This window comes from Vanellus vanellus (assembly GCF_965231255.1).
Source record: "Vanellus vanellus genome assembly, chromosome: 2".
NCBI classification, from domain to species: Eukaryota; Metazoa; Chordata; class Aves; order Charadriiformes; family Charadriidae; genus Vanellus; species Vanellus vanellus.
The window spans coordinates 1,572,140-1,591,743 of record NC_138906.1 but is presented as its reverse complement, the minus strand read 5'-3'; positions in this window follow the sequence as shown (position 1 = coordinate 1,591,743).

The following is a 19,604-nucleotide window of genomic DNA, read 5'->3' as shown; positions in this document are numbered from 1 at the left end:
AACACATCCACAACCAGACGCGTTGTGATACAGCACAGAATAACAACCAACAGATGAAAGCCAGTGGTCCTCAACCAAAAAAGAAATAACTGCCCCTTTATACGTTAAGAACACAAATTTAAGTAGCTATATATTGGGAAGCAAGTATGAAGTTTAGTACTTATAACAAATATCCTGCTGTAAAAATAAAGTAACTAATTCCTCTTAACAATCCTTTTGTACTCTTGGTGCCGAAACGCTGCATCAAACCAGTATTAAGCTAAAACGCTGGCAAGCTCACAAAGCAGACGTCTATAAAACCAAAAGCAAAGAATAAAATTTTCCTTTCCAAGAGAAAACGCCTGCGAAACAGCAGGAATCGCGGCACGATCCGGGCCAGCTCTAAGCTCACATCCCGCTCAAAGCTTGCAGCCACGGCAGCAGATTTCCCGAACAAGACGTCGCATCGGTACAGCAGCCGCAGCATCTGCCACCTCGACTGAGCCGCTCCACGGAGGCGGAGGGCGAAGCACCAGCACAGGGTCAACGCAGGCAAGAAAACTGCAATACACTGGTGGGGGGAAGAAACTCGTTGAGATCCTTCAAAACCCAGAGAAGATCTGGCAGGAGAAAGCGAGCTGCAAGAGGAAACGGATGATCTTGCTGCTCTAAAGCCACTTGGTAGGGAAAGTTGTCAGCCCTCGGCGGGGGGAAATTGCTAAAATTTAAGCAGCTGAAAAGGTGGCAAGTAAGGAATCAAAATATCAAAAGATAAAAACCAGTTAAGGAGGGACAAAATAGAAGACGCTGCGTGAATTCAACTGGTTGTTTAAAATAAAATATGTAAGAATGAAGCAGATATGACATTACCGGTAATGCATCTGGTACAGCCCTACGTGCCTGCATGAACCTATACGATGCCTAAACGAGTTTCATTTCTACTGGATTGAGAAGTAATTCTTCTCAGAGAGGGAACAGCAGTATTGCCTCTCTGCAGAGGCATTTCAGCCAGTTATACCCAAGCGTTTGTCCTTCCTGAATTACCCCTCCATCACCAGCTAAAGCAGCCGTCGGCAGCAGAAAGTCGTCCCACCTCGTTCCGGGTGCCCTCGCGCAGGTTAACCCGGATAAAGGCGGCAGCTGGTTTGGGTTACGGATGCCATTTCCATTTACAGCCTCTTCCTTCGCCCCAGATCAAAAAAAAAATAAAATAAAAAAAAAAATATAAATAGATTTCCAAAATTAGTGAACGCGTTGCCATTCGCTCAAAAACCTATCGCCAAATTCCTCCCACGTTGGGTTTGAAGTTACATAAAATCCCCCCGGTAGGAGCCTGGGGAAGGAGCTGGCACGCAGGAGAGACCCGGCACAACAAGAGCGTACGCGAACTGGGGATCCATCCAAACGCACAACCCCGGAGGTTTTCCAGCAGGTTTCCAGCCCCAGAGGTTTAGAGCAATCCCACTGGTTTCCCTCCAGCTGCACCTTGCTATCTGCAGGTACATAAAAGGAAAATTGTTATTAAAATTAGCATTGAATTCACGCGCTTAGTGGCTCATTTCTGTGAATGTCAAGAGAAAGGGCTTTTTAAAACCCAAAATAAAACTCAAAGCAAAACTGAAGACCTCTACAAACAAGTGGTTAATAAACAAAATTTTTTAAATTATAAAAAAAAAACCAGGGAACTGTACCATCTTTTACTTATTTACAACAGCCCTATGTACAGTATTTAAAAAACAAAATCAGTCTGCCCCTAAACTAAAATTTAAAAGAACGATTTTGCCAGTCTGCCACTTAGATGTGCTTAATTAACGGCAAATATCAGTCTGGTAAACAGCACGATGTGCTTACCCCCCCCCCCCCCCAAATGCACACCTGCACCCCACAGCAACCACGGCAGCAAGAAACCCCCAAATCCCCACACCGTACAGAGGAGTTCGTATTTGCAGAAAAGGCTTTTTTAAGGCTATGGACCCACATTTCTACCAAAATTCTTAATTTTTTACATTTATCAGTGGCCTGATATAGCATTCTTTTTGCATGTTTTTATTCCCTCGGCTTTCCTACTCATGGAAACATCCCGGGTTTGTCATGGGTGCGTTAATAAAAAAAATAAGGTTTTAGTTTAATTCTGAGGTTCTGCTGCTCCGGCATTTTTTGGATGCTTAAACAGCTGGACAGGAATGAGACACCTCTCCTTTTTAAGAGGTAATCCACATTGTAATCTCAACTATAGGCAAGCTTTGCTTATGCTAAAAAAGCAAACACACCAAAAAAAAAAAAAAAATGCCTTCAGGCTTCGGAAGTCTTAAATGACAAATGCTGGTCTGCATTAAGACAAAACTTGGAAGAGCCTCACCTGCCTCTTTTTTTTTTTTTTTATTTTCATTTTTCTCTTCTTAAGTGAAAAATCTGGAAGCCTAAAGCTCTTCTTATCTAAAAATCTGCAAGACTAACAACCCTGCGAGGAGCCCACAATGCCCACAGTATTGTGCAGACATTAGCATAGCTCCATCTGAAAGCCTACCTGCCTGGGCAATCACCTTTCTTTCTTTCGGAAGCCAAGAAACAAAATGCAAAACCTCAGCATTCACCCAGGGGGGAAAAATCCCAACCTCCAGCCTGTTTGCCTTAGGTCAGGTTAGCCAGAGATGTCCTGCCAGCGGGGGGGGGGACGTGGGGACGTAGGTGGACTTCCGTAGCTGCTCATGGAGCCACCAACACGTACCACCAACACGTACCACCACAACCTTCGGCCGCACCACCAGGGCTAAGCAAAGCAGAAGGAAACGCAAAGACCTCGGGTGGAAAATGTCCAGTTCCGGCAAGATCCTAAAGCCGAAAAGGAAATATCTGGGCAGATTTCGCCGCGGAACAGGCAAGGTGTGACCCAGCTGCGCCTCCCGGCTTCCGCCGCTGCCGCACACCGTGATGCTGTAGGTGTTCGCTCGCTGCTGCTCTCATTCAGCTCCTGCCACTCTCAAAACCGAACAATTTGATAAAATACTTAGAGGATCGAAGTGCTATCACCTGCTCGGTTTATTTGTCTCTAATGTGGCCAGCTAGAGAGAAAAAACTAGGACAAATGTGCAGCGGTCCATAGGATTAACTGAAATACGGTGCTAAATTGCTGGGAAATCTTTCGCACGGAGCCCTGTGCTCTTTACGCCCAAACGCGTCCCAAAAATACTGCATCACACCGGGATAATGTACAACCAGAGAGAAAGAGAGAAAAAAAAAAAAAAAACCAAAAAAAAAAACCAGGGAAGTTAATAGACAATCCTGCTCCTTCCCCCCCAAAAAGGCACGGACAGAGGAAAGGCTAAAGCACAGCCCGGGGAGGGGGGGAGAAAAATCACTAATGGTATCAATCACCTTATTTAAACAGAAGGTTGAAACCAAGCCAAGCTATCCGGAAAATGAGGTCAAGGTAGTGGGAAGCATATCCCTGTCCCTGCAGCGCATCCCCCAGCTCCAGCTCCCCCATCCCCTGCTCTCCTCAATCACCATTTGCTGCTTCATACAACATTTTCTCCCAGTTTGGAGCGGGAAGTTTGGAGCAGGGGAAGAGACGCCGTTTCTCCTGTGCTGAAATAGGAAAGAACAGAGAGGACTGAACGCGCCAAGAAAGCAAGTAGCTGAATATATGGAAAATAAATATTTCTTCTTTCATTTACAAAACCGGTAAGGGCTGAGTGACATCCTGCGTGGTCGCAAGCGTGCCAGAAAGGGATTTTTATTTTAACATGGGTGATAGGTGTACGGAGTCACCTGTAATCATCGCTGAACGCTCCCTTCTAATACACCCCCATGAAATGAACTTTATAAATCAAGAAAAAACCCCGACACGAGCAGTTTCAACAGCAGGTACGAAGAAGACGAAGAAACTCAACTGCCGTAGCTTCCACTTCAGGCCAGTCCCGTTTCTCATCTGGCTGGAGCAGAGCCACCGAGAGCGGATTCGAGAGGCACTGCAGCACGATATGGAAAACTTACAGCGCTATAAATTTTTACTATGAGCATTTACACTCCGTTCTCCGCAGCTGGGGAAAATATAGGCTTAAAAAAAAAAGAACTAGCACGAGCTAAAATGCCTGTTCTTCGCCAGCTGGCAGCGCCAGCGAAGGGACTTCTGCTCAAGCTGTGAATTAAGCCCTGGGTCCGGCAGAGCCCGTGTCGACCCTTCCCGGGGCAGGTCCACCCAACAGTGACCAAAGCCTAAAGAGAAGGGAAAGAAAATAAAGGGGGAAAAGGATGATTTTTGAAAACAACTTGGTTTTGCTGCTGCTCCTCTCGCGAAGGAAGGTGGGTCAGACAAAGGAGACATTGGCAGGAGCACGTGAAAAGCCACAGGTTGAGGGGTTGGGGTGGGTTTTTTTGGCCAAAGCTTCATTTACTAACTATTTAGCTATCTGTGTGTTAATAATATTAGCATTTTAGAGAAGCTAAACCACGACATCCTCGCTTCCGGCAAGCCACGGCAAACCAGGACAGAGGATCATTTGCTTCAGGAATAAGACTCGGTTAAAAAGAAAACAATTTCCAGTGGTGTCCAGTCTTCTGCTCCAATAAAAGCATCGCAGCATCCTGCTCCTTCCCCAAAACTGCCCGGGAATTCCCAAACTCACCACCACCACGCACATGGCTCCCGCTCTTCCCTTTCTGCTCAGTGCCGGGGCACAGCTAAAGAAGAAATCAAGTTTGAAATCGTGACAGTGATCATCATAAGCAATGCCGTTCCCATGGCAGCCGGGCAAGGGATTTACCCACAGAGCACCGACAGGGCGAAGGGATGGACCAGGACAGACGGAGGGACAGAAAAGCAAAGACAGGGCACAAACCCACAGCTTAACTTGCAACCACGGCTTCTGGCTCAGTACCATGGCAGCATCAGTCCTTGGAAAGCTTCCTCCTCCTCCTCCTCCTCCTCCGCCTCCTCTTGGAGCAGGGAAGGAGAGATTTCAGCAGCAGCTTTCAGAGTTAGCATCTTCCCAACAAAAAAAATTTAAATGGGATCGCTATTCAGGTCATCCCTGCCTCAAAATCACCTCCTTCCCATGCGATCAGGCACAAAGAGCAGCAAAAGGAAACGTTCCACACATACAAGGTGCTCTTAAACCTCTTTTTCCCTACCTCATGCAATTAACTCCTAAAATGCGCGCACACCCCTGAGCCGGCTGTCCCTCCAGGGCTGCAGTCGCCCCTGGGGAAGGATGAGGCTGGATCTAACACAAATGCACTTTATCACCTCCCGCTTATCACCAGCAAGCGGGGAGAGGGGAGAAGATGCAGGATGGTGTGACGTGGCTCTGTCCCTGTGGGGTACCACCGGCGGGATGGGAGTCACACAAAGAAACCCCAAAACCACATTAAAACCAACAGTCGGCGGCAGCTTTACAACCCGGCGTGGTGCGCTCCCGGCATCAGAGCGCACCGCCGCTCGCGGAGGGCCGGGCAAGCTCATCGTTTCGCTAATCACCTTCACCGCCTCATGGAACCATTTCTCACGATTCAAAAAGCTGAAATTAAACCCTCCTTCTTCCCACCAGGGTTTAGGTCAGGCTTCAAAGCTCAGGGTGGGTTACTTAGCTCCGCAACAGCCCGCGTGCAACCCGAAAAAGACACTAAGGTGGTCAACCCCATTCCAAACCTTTTTTTTTTTTAACCTGTCCCCCCCCCCCCATCCCACCCGTATTAATTTCCAGGCCACAGACATTTTCATACATCTATACCCAGTGTTCGCAGCGGCCGTGACGCTGGTTTAGGAGGAAGGTGGGTTAGGAGGAAGCGCTTCCGTGGTACAATCATACCCCTAAGGCATTTCTACCAGCCCAAAACCGCTTTTACTGCTTAAAAAAGAAAAAAAAAAAAAGTTTAGTCCCGAGTGTTACACATCCCGGCTACCCCCACCGCATGCCCTGGGGACACCGACCCTGAGTCAAAACTGCTCTCCACCACCAGGAGAAGCAGCAAATATCTTCTAAGGCTCTGCTGCGGATTTGTAGTAAATACCCTCCGAGCTCATTAAAAAAAAGGAGAGAAAGCAAGTGCCAGGCTCCCGCAAAACCGCCTCTCGCGTACGGCGTCTGCTGTCGTGACCCGGCGGGGACCGTCACGTTTGACTCGACTGCTGCGGTACAGCATCCGCGGGCGCTGCCACGTTATACACCAGTAACGTTTCCAGGCTCAGAGGAAAAAAAGGAATTAGTGGAATTAGTAAAAAAAAAAAAAAAAAAAACAAACAAACAAAAAAAACAGTTTCTTAATTTTTCTCAAATCCCATGCAATCACCAGGCTGCACAGGAATAATTCAGCGCGTGCTGAACGAAACTGCTCTAATAAAGTTAAGAGGTGTGCGATACCAAGAAAATAATTTCAGGATTTAAACCCTGCTCTAAAGCAAGCGGCTACACCCAGCTGCCACGCAATCCAGGGCCCAAGTTCTCCCAACGCTTCTCTAAAGCGCTCCTCCGCAGTGAGGGGGGAAGCCAGGGCAAGGCGAGGAACCTGAAAGCACGCCGAATTTTTTAAAAGAATAATAATCAGAAATATCTAAGCTGACTTACGATCATTACCACCGGCGACCAGCACGGGGCTTCCCTCTCGGCAGAGAACTGAGCAGCTCGAGCCGCTGGACACGCAGAGACTTTCGAGGCTTCATCTGACCTGAGCAGTGGCTGTGGGGAATGAGGTTTGGATGCTAAAAAAAAGGGGAGGGGAAAAAAAAAAAACAAAAAAAAGGCAATGCCCCTCCCTCAAGGGCAGGCACACGGTGGGGGAAGGAGTCGCTCCCCAGGGCTAAGCGGGACCCCCACCTGCAGCCCACCGCCTCCCAGGCTCCAGCGCATCTTCTGCGGGCGACTTCTCGCCCACCGCACGTCTGCACTGGGTAAAAAACTAACGGGGAGAGGTGTTCTGTCCTTCCTTCGCCTCCTGCGCCCATCAGCTGAAAGAGACCTTCAGCGGGTATCACCATCAGACCTCCAGCGGGTATCCGGCTTCACCTGCTGGATTTGGGAGCAAATTCCTAACCTGACCTTATCAAGGCATCACCAAGCCTGCATGACAAATACCCACCCCTGGCAATGAAAGGCACCTTTGTCTCCTCAAACGCCATGCAAATAAAGATTCCTCCCTCTTGCAGAGCCTCGCAGACGCCTACATGCTTCCGGAGAAGGTTGACCGCACCGGGGTTGCAGAAGTCTACCTGCTTCAGGAGAAGGTTGACCACCCCGGTGGCCTCGCTGGTTGGCCTTGGGGAGGTCTCCCACAACCTGAAGAGCCTGATGTCACCAGGTGAGGCGGAAACATCTGCACTGGCCACGCTGGGACACAGTCGGACGCGTGCTACCAGCGGCGTTGGGCGTGGAGATGCGTCACCTTCGTGGTCCCCGGCATTCCCCTCTCCCCAAAAGAGAAAGCAGGCAGGAGCAGTCCCATCCCCTGCGCCCCAAGCAGGAGAGGTTCTTAAAAGATGTCCCCTACAAACTTCACACGCAAGTAAAACCATTAAATTTTAGTGTACTTTTTTCACCTTGAGTCACCTGAACAAGGTCACCTTCTAATTCACCAAAGCGCGTGTAACACCAACCGCTTCCCTAATTCACCGTATTAAAGCCTGCGTAGGCAAAACGTCCCGCCCTTACCCTAAACTCGCCCCAAATTTAAGAAGAAGGTGCTTTCCCATAATCAGCTGTCCCTAAATTCAGACTTCACGGGGCAGAAACGGCAACCGGCGCCGCGCTCCCCGAAAAACTCCGGCGTCTCAGCCCTGTAAGTAAACCACCGCAACGCGCCAGCCAAGCTTAAGGTTTGCTGCTTGAATATAAAATCCTCAACGTATTTATTCCTTACGCGATTATAGACGAAGTTTAATCTTCTATTACAAAACCCGCCCGGCAGGTTAAGTCAGCGGCGGGAGACATCTTGGGAGCTGCTCTCAATTTTAAGAAAAGAAAATCAAGCCGAGCTGCCTGCAACACCAACTCCTGGCGAATCGAGCGCTGGAAATCAAACTATTTTGGGGGAGATGAAACCCCGTTTCACACGGCAAGAAGAAACCAGAGCTAATGAGCGAAAACCTGCACCCCGCTATCGCTCTGCGACATCGCGGCCGGTTGCTGTGGCAATGCTAAACACAAGGTGACACCAAGCAGGGAAATGATCGGAGGAAGAGATAAAATCAACCCCCTTTCAGCCTCCTTTATACCAGAAATTTGCAATAAAAGTGCAAATTGGGAACGAGTTGTACAAGCAAACTCCAAGGATGAGGCCCCGGACTTTTTTCTTCTGTTGGACACGGATGCTCCGGACAGCTGCAAATGTTAAAAATAATCGTTTTCTGCTAACTCAGAACGACACGCTTTTTTATTTCTAGCTGCAAAACCTCCACCGATGCGTTTCAACTAGAAAAGCGATAAGACAAGTACAACGTGGAAACTGTAAAATCTTTGAGCGACGGTGGGGAAAAGCCATCGGGAATCAGCGTTTTGGGCCTGAAAACGGTGTTTAAGGTCGAGCATTGCTCAGGGTCCAGCTCCTTCCCCAGCTTCAGCCCTACAATTCATTGATGTTTTGGGTCAAATTCTGACTCCTGGCCCACCTTTCTCCTGGAAAAGGAGGAAAGACATGGAGCTGGTGGAGCGGGGCCAGAGGAGGCCCCGGAGGTGCTGGGAGGGCTGGAGCCCCTCTGCTGGGAGGACAGGCTGGGAGAGGTGGGGGTGTCAGCCTGGAGAGGAGAAGGCTCCGGGGAGACTTCAGAGCCCCTTCCAGTGCCTAAAGGGGCTCCAGGAGAGCTGGGGAGGGACTTTTTACAAGGGCATGGAGTGATAGGAGGAGGGGGAATGGCTTCCAACTGGAAGAAGAGAGATTTAGATTAAATATTAGGAAGAAATTTTTCCCTGTGTGGGTGGTGAGCCCCTGGCGCAGGTTGCCTGGAGAAGCTGTGGCTGCCCCATCCCTGGAGGTGGTCAAGGCCAGGTTGGACGGGGCTGGGAGCACCCTGGGCTGGGGGGAGGTGTCCCTGCCCAGGGCGGGGGGGGTTGGAACTTGATGATCTTCAAGGTCCCTTCCAACTCAAACCATTTGGTGATTCTATGAATTTCAGGTCTCGGTCCGTATCAGTGCCCAGGATCTCAGGGAGATGCTCTGGGGGATGGCAACCTCTGGGATGGGTTCCAAAAGGCTGAAGCTCGCTGGAGAGGGGCAGCTGAAGACATGGAGCATTTTTATGGAAGTTTACACACAAAAAAAAAAAAAAAAAAAAGAGAGAAATGTCAGGAAAAAAGTCAAAGAAAAAAAATAATCTTTTTCAGTAAGTGTCCTACCAAACCTACAAAAACCAGAGCCACACTTTGACTTACTCCAGACTTTTCCTCGATGAATACTACCAGTTCCAGCAAGGAAAAATGAAAACAAAACGTAGCCCGGGATACTGTAAAATAGAAACAGCGGCACTGCTCCTGCCGGCCCTGCCTGCGCGGTTACGTGGCTGCGCAGACGCGGGCGTTGAACCCCCAAGGATGATCTGGCCCTGTGGACCACAGCCTTTCAGCTCCTAATCGCTTCCCACAGCACCAAGGAAGTTCCACCAAAGCAGCTTGCACGGCTCCACCAGTACACCACGGCTCATCTCCTTAATAAATCTAAATAATCATCTAAATAATCAAATGTAGCTAGGCTATTAATTGGGACAAAGGTCAAACACATATGACAAACCTATTAATTTTTCTTTATGCTTCTGTCTATTAAAAATAGGTGTTTATAAATCCTCTCTCCCTCTCTGTCTAAATATACACGCAAACAATTTATATTTAGAATTACGTCACCAGATCTCCAACACAGGACGTCGAAGGAAGGCTGTCACCCATCCACTTTAAGCCATTGCAAGGAAAATACGAAATTGCAGAGGGAAAATTACAAATAATTAAGACGAGAACCATCCGAAAGCCTTTTCCCTTCAAAAACCAGGGATTCCTCCACCTCTTTTCCGAGCGATCGCCTAACCATAGGATTTAGGAGAGCTGAGTTTATATATTAGCCGCTCTTGCATATTACGTGTGGAGTGCGTAATTATCCATGCACGTGTCCGGGTGACTAAAGGTACACGGAACGACTTGGAACTCAAAATATATTGCCTGAGTAGCCTACAGCTGCTAAATTTCCTCATTTTTGAGAAACCCAACTGCTGGAGCACACCCTCCCAGGGAGGCATCCCAAGGCCACGACTTTCCCTGTCCCGTTGGCACACATCATTCCATCCTTAATCACTCCGCCGTAGAGGAGGCACCACCGATCCACAGACCTAAAAACTTAAAAACTAAAGGAAAAAAGTATTCCCAGCGTGCTAACACAGTCAGCTCCTGGAAAAACGCACGGTTTTGCCATTTCTAGGCATCTGGACTGGCAGAAACCACAGGGACTTCAACTGCTCGAAGCCAAACTGTGGACCTCTCTTTTTTTTTTTTCCCCCTCCCTTTTTTAATTTCCCCCTCCCTTTTTTAATTTCCCCTGAAGCTAAACACTGCAGATCTACCCCGCCTTTGCTGCGCGCTGCGTTTCTGGACCGCAAGCACATGGAAAAGGAGGAATGACGGCGTGGTGGGTGGAAGCTGCCCAAGAATCCAGGGTAGAAGAACAAGCAAAGAGGTCCTCCTCCCTCAAAACTCAACAATGACAAGAAGACCCAAAGTTGGGTACCAAAAACCAGGGAGAAGATGAATTCTCCGAGAGCAAAGCTACAAACCTCAGGCTTCATTTTTAAGAGAACCGGGCAACAGTACCAAAAACACGCTGTGGATGGAGCAGGAAAAAGGCAAGAGAAGAGGGCAACCAGCAGTGCTGCACAGCGTCCACATCTCCTTCCCAGAGATCCCCAACCTGGAGATAAACGACCTGACTTAATTCGGCTCCGCTGCAAGCAACAGGCCTCAGAAAGTTCGGGTCCAGCTGGGAATTGCCTTAAGACAACATCAAAAATAATAAATCCAAGTGAGAAATCTGTCTGATAACTTACTGGCCAGCCAGGCGAGCAAGTGAAGGTCTCCTCCCGCGACTGAGAAATTTGGACGTATAAATTTAATATTAATAATTAACATTAAATAAACTGATTTTTCAGAGACGTTAAGGCTTAAGCGCGGAGCTGAAAAACCCTCAGGTACACTCAGGCAGCGAGAGCCAAGTTTCTCCCTTACTGCTTTCGATTTCACACCCCGTGGGACCATCATTAGTCTCCTTAATAAGGAGAAGGAGTGTTCGAAGGGAAATGCAGGTGTAAAACCGAGCCTTTCCCTTCCATTAGCATCTCCCCGATGGATACGATATACTCGAGTACCCAAATTTGGGTATTTAACCACAGTACGTTTGCCAGGAGCTTCTGCCCTGCGCAGAGGGCACTGACGCTACCGATTGTTTTCCCTAGAGAAAAGCAGAAAATAGAATCCAGATGCTTACGAGAAGCAAAACATGATCAAGTCCCAAAGCGGCACGAACGGTGAACGGCCCACGAGTCTCCACGGCCACAACGCACATTAAAAAAACCCCGTAGTAATAGCCACAACCAAAAACCTGAATTTTTACTGTCTGAATCCATACCAAGTCACACTAACAAAATCATTGGGATTTTCAAACACACTGGCTTAAACCCCAATCCCACCAAACCACCCATGTGTGCCACCAAGCCCCACCAGCATCACCAGCCTGCAGAAATGCGGGACAGCAGGAAGACCATCTTCCCTCAAAATGGAGCTAAATTCAAGCTGGGGAGGTCTACCTGCAGCAGAGCGCAGAAGAAGCGGTGGATAAATATATTGCAGCCAGAGAGTGTGCAAGGGAACCTGCTGCAGCACCTTCGGTTTCCATCGTAACATGCAGACACCGGCTGAAGAACTCCCGGAGACTCTCCACCTGATCCATCTCGCCCCGTGCCACAACCCCACCACCGTGTCACTTGTTTGAGAGAGTCCTCCACCCTCGGTACACAGTGGCCAAGGACGACCTTGGGGTCTTGTCGAAGGAAGTGCTCGCTCGTTGTAGGTTTGGCTGCATTGGCTGCAGCATTACAGCTCTAGTAACAGCACAAGATGAAGTTTCTTCTGCTCGCAGCCTACAATACAAACATCCGTCAAGCAGGTCCAGGGCGGCATCGGGCAGCTCCACGGAGAAGCTGTAGACCTCACATGGAGCTTGGTGGTGGCTCTGAGCTCAGGGACTCAGGCTAGCCCCAATTTGAGCACCCAAAAAGGTGCAAGGCGAGCTGGTTTTGCTGGACGCTGAAGTTCTCAAGATCCTGAGCTCTGGCTGCTGAGTGGGACATGGAGAGCAGCCAACCAGGTGAAAGCTGGATGGAGTTTTTTTGCTAATAGGAAAACTCCTGTAAACATTATCAGTACGTACTCAAGTCGCCTGTACTCCAGCTCCCCAATTCAATATCCCACCTCCTACAGCCAGCGTGGAGCTCCACCTCAGCAACAATGATGCCCCATCGTTGGCAGTGCTCAAGGTCAAGTTGGACAGGGCTTTGAGCAACCTCATCTAGTGGAAGACGTCCTTGCCCACAGGTTGGACTGGATGATCTTTAAAGGTCCCTTCCAACCCAAACCATTCTGTGAATAATTCCCATGAAGAATAAGGCTGAGCCTGACGATTTACCGAGTTCAGCTTGCGTCACTGCGCTGTGACCAAGGCTCCAAGCCCCCGTGTCTCACAGCAGCACTATTCCAACACTACAAGCTCCCAAAGCAACTTCTCCAAATAACAAACCACGCACACCCCTCTTCATCACACCCCCCAGTGGGTACAGGACCAGGGGCAGCCACCGTCTCCTGCAGTGCCAAACGTCCCGCAGCCATCACGGTTTGCTTTTAACTACACTCTCCACCGCAGCAGCCGACCACACTTTGGAAATACCAAACTGGTTCCTGGGACACACTGTACGAGACATTTCTAATATCGCGACATCGGAGAGCAGAGAAGGAGATGATGAACCACGAGGTGCCCCCACCTCTGAAGAAAACCATCACAGAGCTACTGCAAATAATCCTTTGCCCAAGCTAAAAGCACCCACACCAGGAAGAGCATGTCCTAAATAAGACACACCATCAACAAAGCAGCGAACACAACTCAGACGCGCAGCGAGACACCAGGCTTCAAGACAGGCATGGGGAAACAAGGCTCCTAAAAACACCTCAGCGCCTCCCGACAGCTTTCAAAGCCCCAACCGGGAACACACACACCAAGAAAACCTCAAAGTCAGACCAATAAATTAGTATTTCTTTTTAAAAGCTGTTGGAGAAACCACTCTGGCTTCTTTCAAGAGCCCAGATTTGCGACACCCGAAACGGTTTTAGACAACAAGCAGCAGCATGATATAACCTGTACGTTTTCAACCATCACGCTCGGTGTGACACTTGGTTCGACACCAAATGCCATGCACCACCCCAGCCCCCGGGGCCGGGATCCCTCATGCTCTAAATTAAAAAGGTGTAATACCTAAATTAGGCTAAAAGTTTCTGGCCAGACAGTAGAGTCGTTCGAACCCAGAGGGTCGTCAGGATGGGACCATCGCTCCCCACCGGGGTTAAGCTCACGTAAATCAGGTGCAGGGCTCGCTGAAGGCTCTCCCATCCCAGAAGAGAGGCAAGGAGCCACGTCTAGCAAAACACAACCCGGATTCAAAATTAAATCCTTCGTCTCTCACTAATTTTAGCAGGCTTGGCCGCAGACATCGGTTCAGCTGGAGCAGATCCTCAGCTGCTCCAGGTGGGCACAGACAGAACTCGTCACATTTGCTCAAAAAGGTTTGCTCTGTCGTCCTTGCTCAAAACGCGCCATTTTTAGCCGTGCCTCCAGTCCAAACCATGGCACAGGGGTGGCACGCTCCAGGTGCGTCTGCCTCCTTCCACCCCAGCGCCGGCCGCACCTCAGGGACGTCGCACGCGCAAAGTTTTACGAAGCACCCGAATCCTTCATGAAGCAAGTCTAAAAATGTAAAAATAGCATTCAGAACCAACAAGAAGGAGGTTGGAGGAGGCGGGGGAGAGAAACCCCACCGCTACCAGCGGGAACTGAAGGGCTCGCTGAGGAGAAGTGATAAAGCCGGTGGCCCTGGCGCGATGTCGTGGGGGGTTGGTGAAAATCTCCAGCGCAGAGGAGAACCAGAGTTCACCGGCCATTAGACTGCTCCCACCACCACCACCCTCCCCTCCTCCTTTTTGCCTGGCTCCTTCCTCCTGTCAGAAAATGGGGTCAGGGCAGGGACCGGCCAGGGAAATAAAGCCGGGACTCGGTAACTCCTCCACACGCCGGGGTGGGGGGGGAAGCAAATAAATAATAATAATAATAATAATAATAATAATAATAATAACAAAAAAGGTAGGGGGAAAATGGTGTGTCGTCGTTCCCCCCCCCCCCCCCCCCGCCCGGGGAGGCCGGGACACGTCCGCACTCACCGCCCGGCCGCCCTCCCTCCTTCCCTCCCTCCCTCCCTCCTTCCGCGGGGGCCCGGGGCAGAGCCGGACCCCGACCACCCCCCCACCGCCTCGGCGCTTCACTCCGTTCTCCACCCCCACCACCACCCCCGCCGCCAGCCCCAAGCCCGGCCTCCCCCCGCCGGCGCCCGGCCGCGGCGCTCACGCGAGGCCGGGGATGCGCGGCCTACCCCGCCCGCCCGCCGGGCCCGGCAGGCCTCAGGCCGCGGTGCGGGCCGGGGAGGGAAAGCGGTGGAAAGAGGAGAGAGGGGGGCGGCCAGCGCTTACTCCGGGGTGGGGTGCTCCGGGTCGTAGAAGTCCCCCATGGTCGGGCGGGCGCTGTCGGGGGAAGGGAAGGGGAAGGGGGGGGGGGGGGGGGGGAAGGCAGGCGCGGCCCCTCGGGCGGGCAGGGCCGGGCCGGGCCGCGCCGCCGGGGGGAGGCCCCCTCTCCGCCCTCCGAGCCCGGCCGGGGCGGGGGGGGGCTCGGCTCCGCCGCCGCTGCCGCTGCCTCACATCCTCCGGCGGGCCCCGCGTTGCAGCGGCCGCCGGCGGGGCCCCGCCATCCGCGCCGTGCCCTGCCCCTGCCCCTGCCCGCCGCCCGCCGCCGAGTCCGCCCCGGCCGCCCGGGCTCCTCCTCCCCGCCGCGCCGCCGCGCCGCCGCTTCCCAGTCCGCTGCCGCTGCCGCTCCGCTCCCCCCCCGCACCACCACCACCACCACCCCCGGGGCGGGCAGCCGCACCGCCGGGGACGGGCCGGCACCGCCCGCGGGATCGCCGGGATCAGGCGGGGGAACCCTGCGGCCACACCGGCATCGCCGCCGGGATCACCCCCACCAGGCCGACCGGGACCCCACCGGGATCAGCCATGGGGTCACCGAGATCGCCCCGGCATCACCGGGACCACACCGGGATCAGGCACGGCACCCCCGGGGTCACCCCTGGGATCACACCAGGATCACCCACAGGATCACCGGGGCCACGCCAGGCACTGGACCGTGCCAAGATCAGACACGGGATCACCGAGATCTCCCCGACATCACTGGGACCACACAGGGATCAGCCATGGGATCACCGAAGCATTCCCAGCATCACTGCGACCACACCGGGATCAGCCGCAGGACCACCGAAATCTCCCTGGCATCACTGGGACCACACCAGGATCAGCCATGGGATCACTGAGAGCTCCCCGGGATCACTGGGACCACACCGGGATCAGCCACAGGACCACCAAGATCTCCCCAGCATCACTGGAACCACACCGGGATAAGCCGTGGGATCACCAGGATCAGCCGCAGGACCAGCAAGATCTCCCAGGCATCACTGGGACCACTCCGGGATCAGCCACAGGATCACCAAGATCTCCTCAGCGTCACTGGGACCCCACCAGATTCTCACCAGGATCACCAGGATTACCAACACCCCTGGGACCTGGGATCACCAGCATCCCCCGGGATCTCCTGTACGCTGGGGTAGCACCACCTCAGGATCACACACAGCCCAGGACATAAGCACCCCTGGGATCACCAGCACTCCCAGGATCTCCCTCAGGATCACCGGCACTCCAGGATCACCAGCATCCCTGGAATCTCCCCTGGAATCACTGGCACTCCTGGATCACCTCCAGGATCACCCCGACTCCCAGCCACTGGCACCAGGGGACACCAACAGCCCAGGGATCACCAGGACCCGGGGATCATTCCCAGTACTCGGGCACCCTGGGATCACACCCAGGACAGCCCTGGGATAACAACCTGGACACCGGCACCCCCGCGCCCCCACCCACCACCCAGACCCGCTCTCCCATGCCCACCCCACTCCCCAGCTCTAAGGAGGCACCAGGTCTCAGCACCTCGGGGCCGTGCCTGTCCCCTGTCCTCAGGCCCCACCAGCACCCAGCCCGCATTTCAGAGAAAAACACAAAATCCACTAAAATCTGCTCTTGTCCTTTCACAGGTTGTTTTATTTCACCACCTCCCCAAAAACCCGGGGAGAACTCCTCCAGTGAGGCGGTGCCGGAGCACCCCCGGATACCCCACCTGCTTTCAGGGTGCAGTAGGACCATCCCGCTCACGCGGGAGCCTCAAAACTACATTTGCCGCATCCAAAATTGAGATTTCTTGCCTTTTTTTTTTTTTTTTTTCCAGATTTGGGATCATGGCACGAGCAGCAGCGGTGAGGGGACCCACAGGGATGGGGTGGGTGGCACCAAGCAGCACCCCCAGGGACCAGGGGGAAGCAAAGGAGGGGTGGATGGAGGTGAAGGTCGAAGGAAGTTCGTGTGGAAGCGTTTTCCTGGGAAATTCAGCCAGGGTTGAACTTCCAGCAGCTTTATAAGCCGTTGAAAATGGATAATTACAAAGAAAAGGTGTTTTTTAGGCTGTTTGCCGCAGCATTTCTCGGGGAGCAGGTGCCGTTACAGTAACAGAGGTGAGCTGCAACAAATTAAACCAAAGTGAACAGGTTGGACTAATTAATATTCCCAGTGTTCCATGTAAACAGGGTTGGCATGAGGAAAACCTCTGACCCGGGATGCTGCCACCATGGCTGGTGCCGGTTTTGGCAGCGGGGACCATTTGTCCCTTGTCCCATCGCTCAGCCTTTAAAGCTCCAGCCAAGCGCCAGCGGTTTTTCCAGTAACCCCAGTGATGTGCCAGTGGGTTTTCCAGTAACCCCAGAGATTCACCAAGCTTTGGCCAGGGTGTTCCCGATGGCCGCAGAGCATGAGTGCTACATTTTGGGGGCTTTTAGCATTATTCTTCCAGCTCCCCCCATAATTTCGAAGCTCTCGGGGCTCCCCAACCTCCTGGAGCGATGAAGAAGCGACTCCCACCCACAGCGGCTCCGAACGCGGACTGGACTCTGCTGCGCTCAGCAGCACCCACCGGCTGGAGCGATGGAGGGCAAACACCGAGTGCCACCCAAAACATGTTGTTGACACAAAATTCGTGGGTGACACTTTTATTCCTTGCAGAGACAAGAAGTAGAAACCCCAAGGAGGAGCCAGACCCCAAGAGCTCCTTCAAGCCAAGCCTGGAGCTTGACCAGCACCTATATACAGAATCCCAGATTCCCAGACTGGTGAGGGTTGGAAGGGCCCTCTGGAGCTCCCCCAGTCCCACCCCCCGCCAGAGCAGGGGCACCTCCAGCAGTGGCACAGGACACGTCCAGGCGGGTTTGGAATGGCTCCAGAGTGGGAGACTCCCCCACCTCTCTGGGCAGCTGTGCCAGTGCTCTGCCACCCGCACAGCAAAGAAGTCCCTCCTCAGGTTTAGACGGAACTTCCTATGGTCAAGTTTGTGCCTGTTCCCTCTTGTCCTGTCACTGGGCACCACTGGAAAAAGACTGTTCCCATTCCCCGGCACCCTCCCTTTAAGGAGTTATGAGCGTTGAGAAGATCCCCCTTCAGTCTTCTCCAGACTGAACAGCCCCACGTCCCTCAGCCTTTCCTCATCAGAGAGATGCTCCAGTCCCCTCATCATCTCTGTAGCCCTTTGCTGGACCCTCTCCAGCAGTTCCCTGTCCTTCTTGACCCGGGGAGCCCCGAACTGGACACAGTACTCCAGATGTGGCCTCCCCAGGGCAGAACAGAGGGGGAGGATGACCTCCCTCGACCTATATATGGGTCCACATCCATACGTGGCTCCTCAGAGCCACAGCTGTGGTACAGAGAGGAGCGATGGAGGAGCCCACACTGATGGCAGTTTAGGCTTGAGGAACCACCTGCAATCACGAGAGGGTGCGTGCTGCTGTCATTGCGCAAGCAGGTATTAAATTAATATCTGTTGTTTCATTACCTTCTGCAGGCAGATCGGTACGCCCGGACATGGGGGCACCCGGCGGCACGGCCAGCCCACGCCTGAGATTTGCCCCGCGTCCCCTGGGTGAGCGGGGTGTTGGAGGGAGCCCTGTGAGCGGCTGGAAACTGCCCGGCGGTGAAGGACCTGGGGGTGTTGGTCAACAGCCGGCTGAACACGAGCCAGCAGTGTGCCCAGGTGGCCAAGAAGGCCAAGAGCATCCTGGCCTGTATCAGCAATAGTGTGGCCAGCAGGACTGGGGCAGTGACCGTCCCCCTGTCCTCGGCACTGGTGAGGCCCCACCTCAAGTGCTGTGTTCAGTTTTGGGCCCCTCACGACAAGAAAGACATTGAGGTGCTGGAGTGTGTCCAGAGAAGGGCAACGGAGCTGTGGTGGGTCTGGAGCACAAGTCCTGCGAGGGGTGGCTGAGGGCCCTGGGGGTGTTCAGCCTGGAGAGGAGGAGGCTGAGGGGAGACCTCGCTTTCTACAGCTCCCTGACAGGAGGGGGTAGCGAGGGGGGGTCGGGCTCTTCTCCCAAGGAACAGGCAATGGGACAAGAGGAAATGGCCTCAAGTTGCACCAGGGGAGGTTTAGGTTAGACATTAGGAAAAACTTCTACACTGAAAGGGTTATCAAAGACTGGAAGAGGCTGCCCAGGGAAGCAGTTGAATCGCCATCCTTGGATGTATTTAAAAGCCATCTAGATTTGGTGCTCAGGGACATGGTTTAGAAGTGGGCCGGGCAGAGTTAGATAACAGTTGGACTCGATGATCTTAAAGGTCTTTTCCATCCATAACGATTCTATGAGTGTCTGATCTCGCATCTCTCATCATTTTGGGTAAATCGCAGGACCGGCCCAGCTCTGCCCCTTCAAGACTGATGTGGTCATGAACCCTTTGCAGCAGGAGGGAGGAGACGGGACCCTCTTGGCTGGGTATTCGGGATATGAACTTCCCTAGCATGTGCCAAGCTGGAATCAGCTTCCCACCTCCCCTGGTGCTGGAGGAGGACTTCCAGCAGGCCTTCAGCTCAGCGGGTGATGATAACAGCTGCCTGATGAAGCAGCATGGACCTCTGGAGCTTTCCACTGTGATCTCCCCCTGGATCTGAATCGCTTTCCCGAAAGTGGTGGGCAAACACTGCCCTATTCCTGCTGCACCGGGGTGGGGACGGTGCTGTAAATCACTGCTGCCGCATCTAACGTCAGGCAGCTGATGGAAACACGGCTCTGCTGCGTGCTCCTCTCCAGCCCCTTCCTCTCTCCAGGAGCCCAAACGCCCCCGGGGTTGCTTCGATCCAAGGGAGGACTCGCTCTCACCCAAACCCAGTTCCTCGGGATCCACCTTGAGAGCATCAAACTAGCAAAG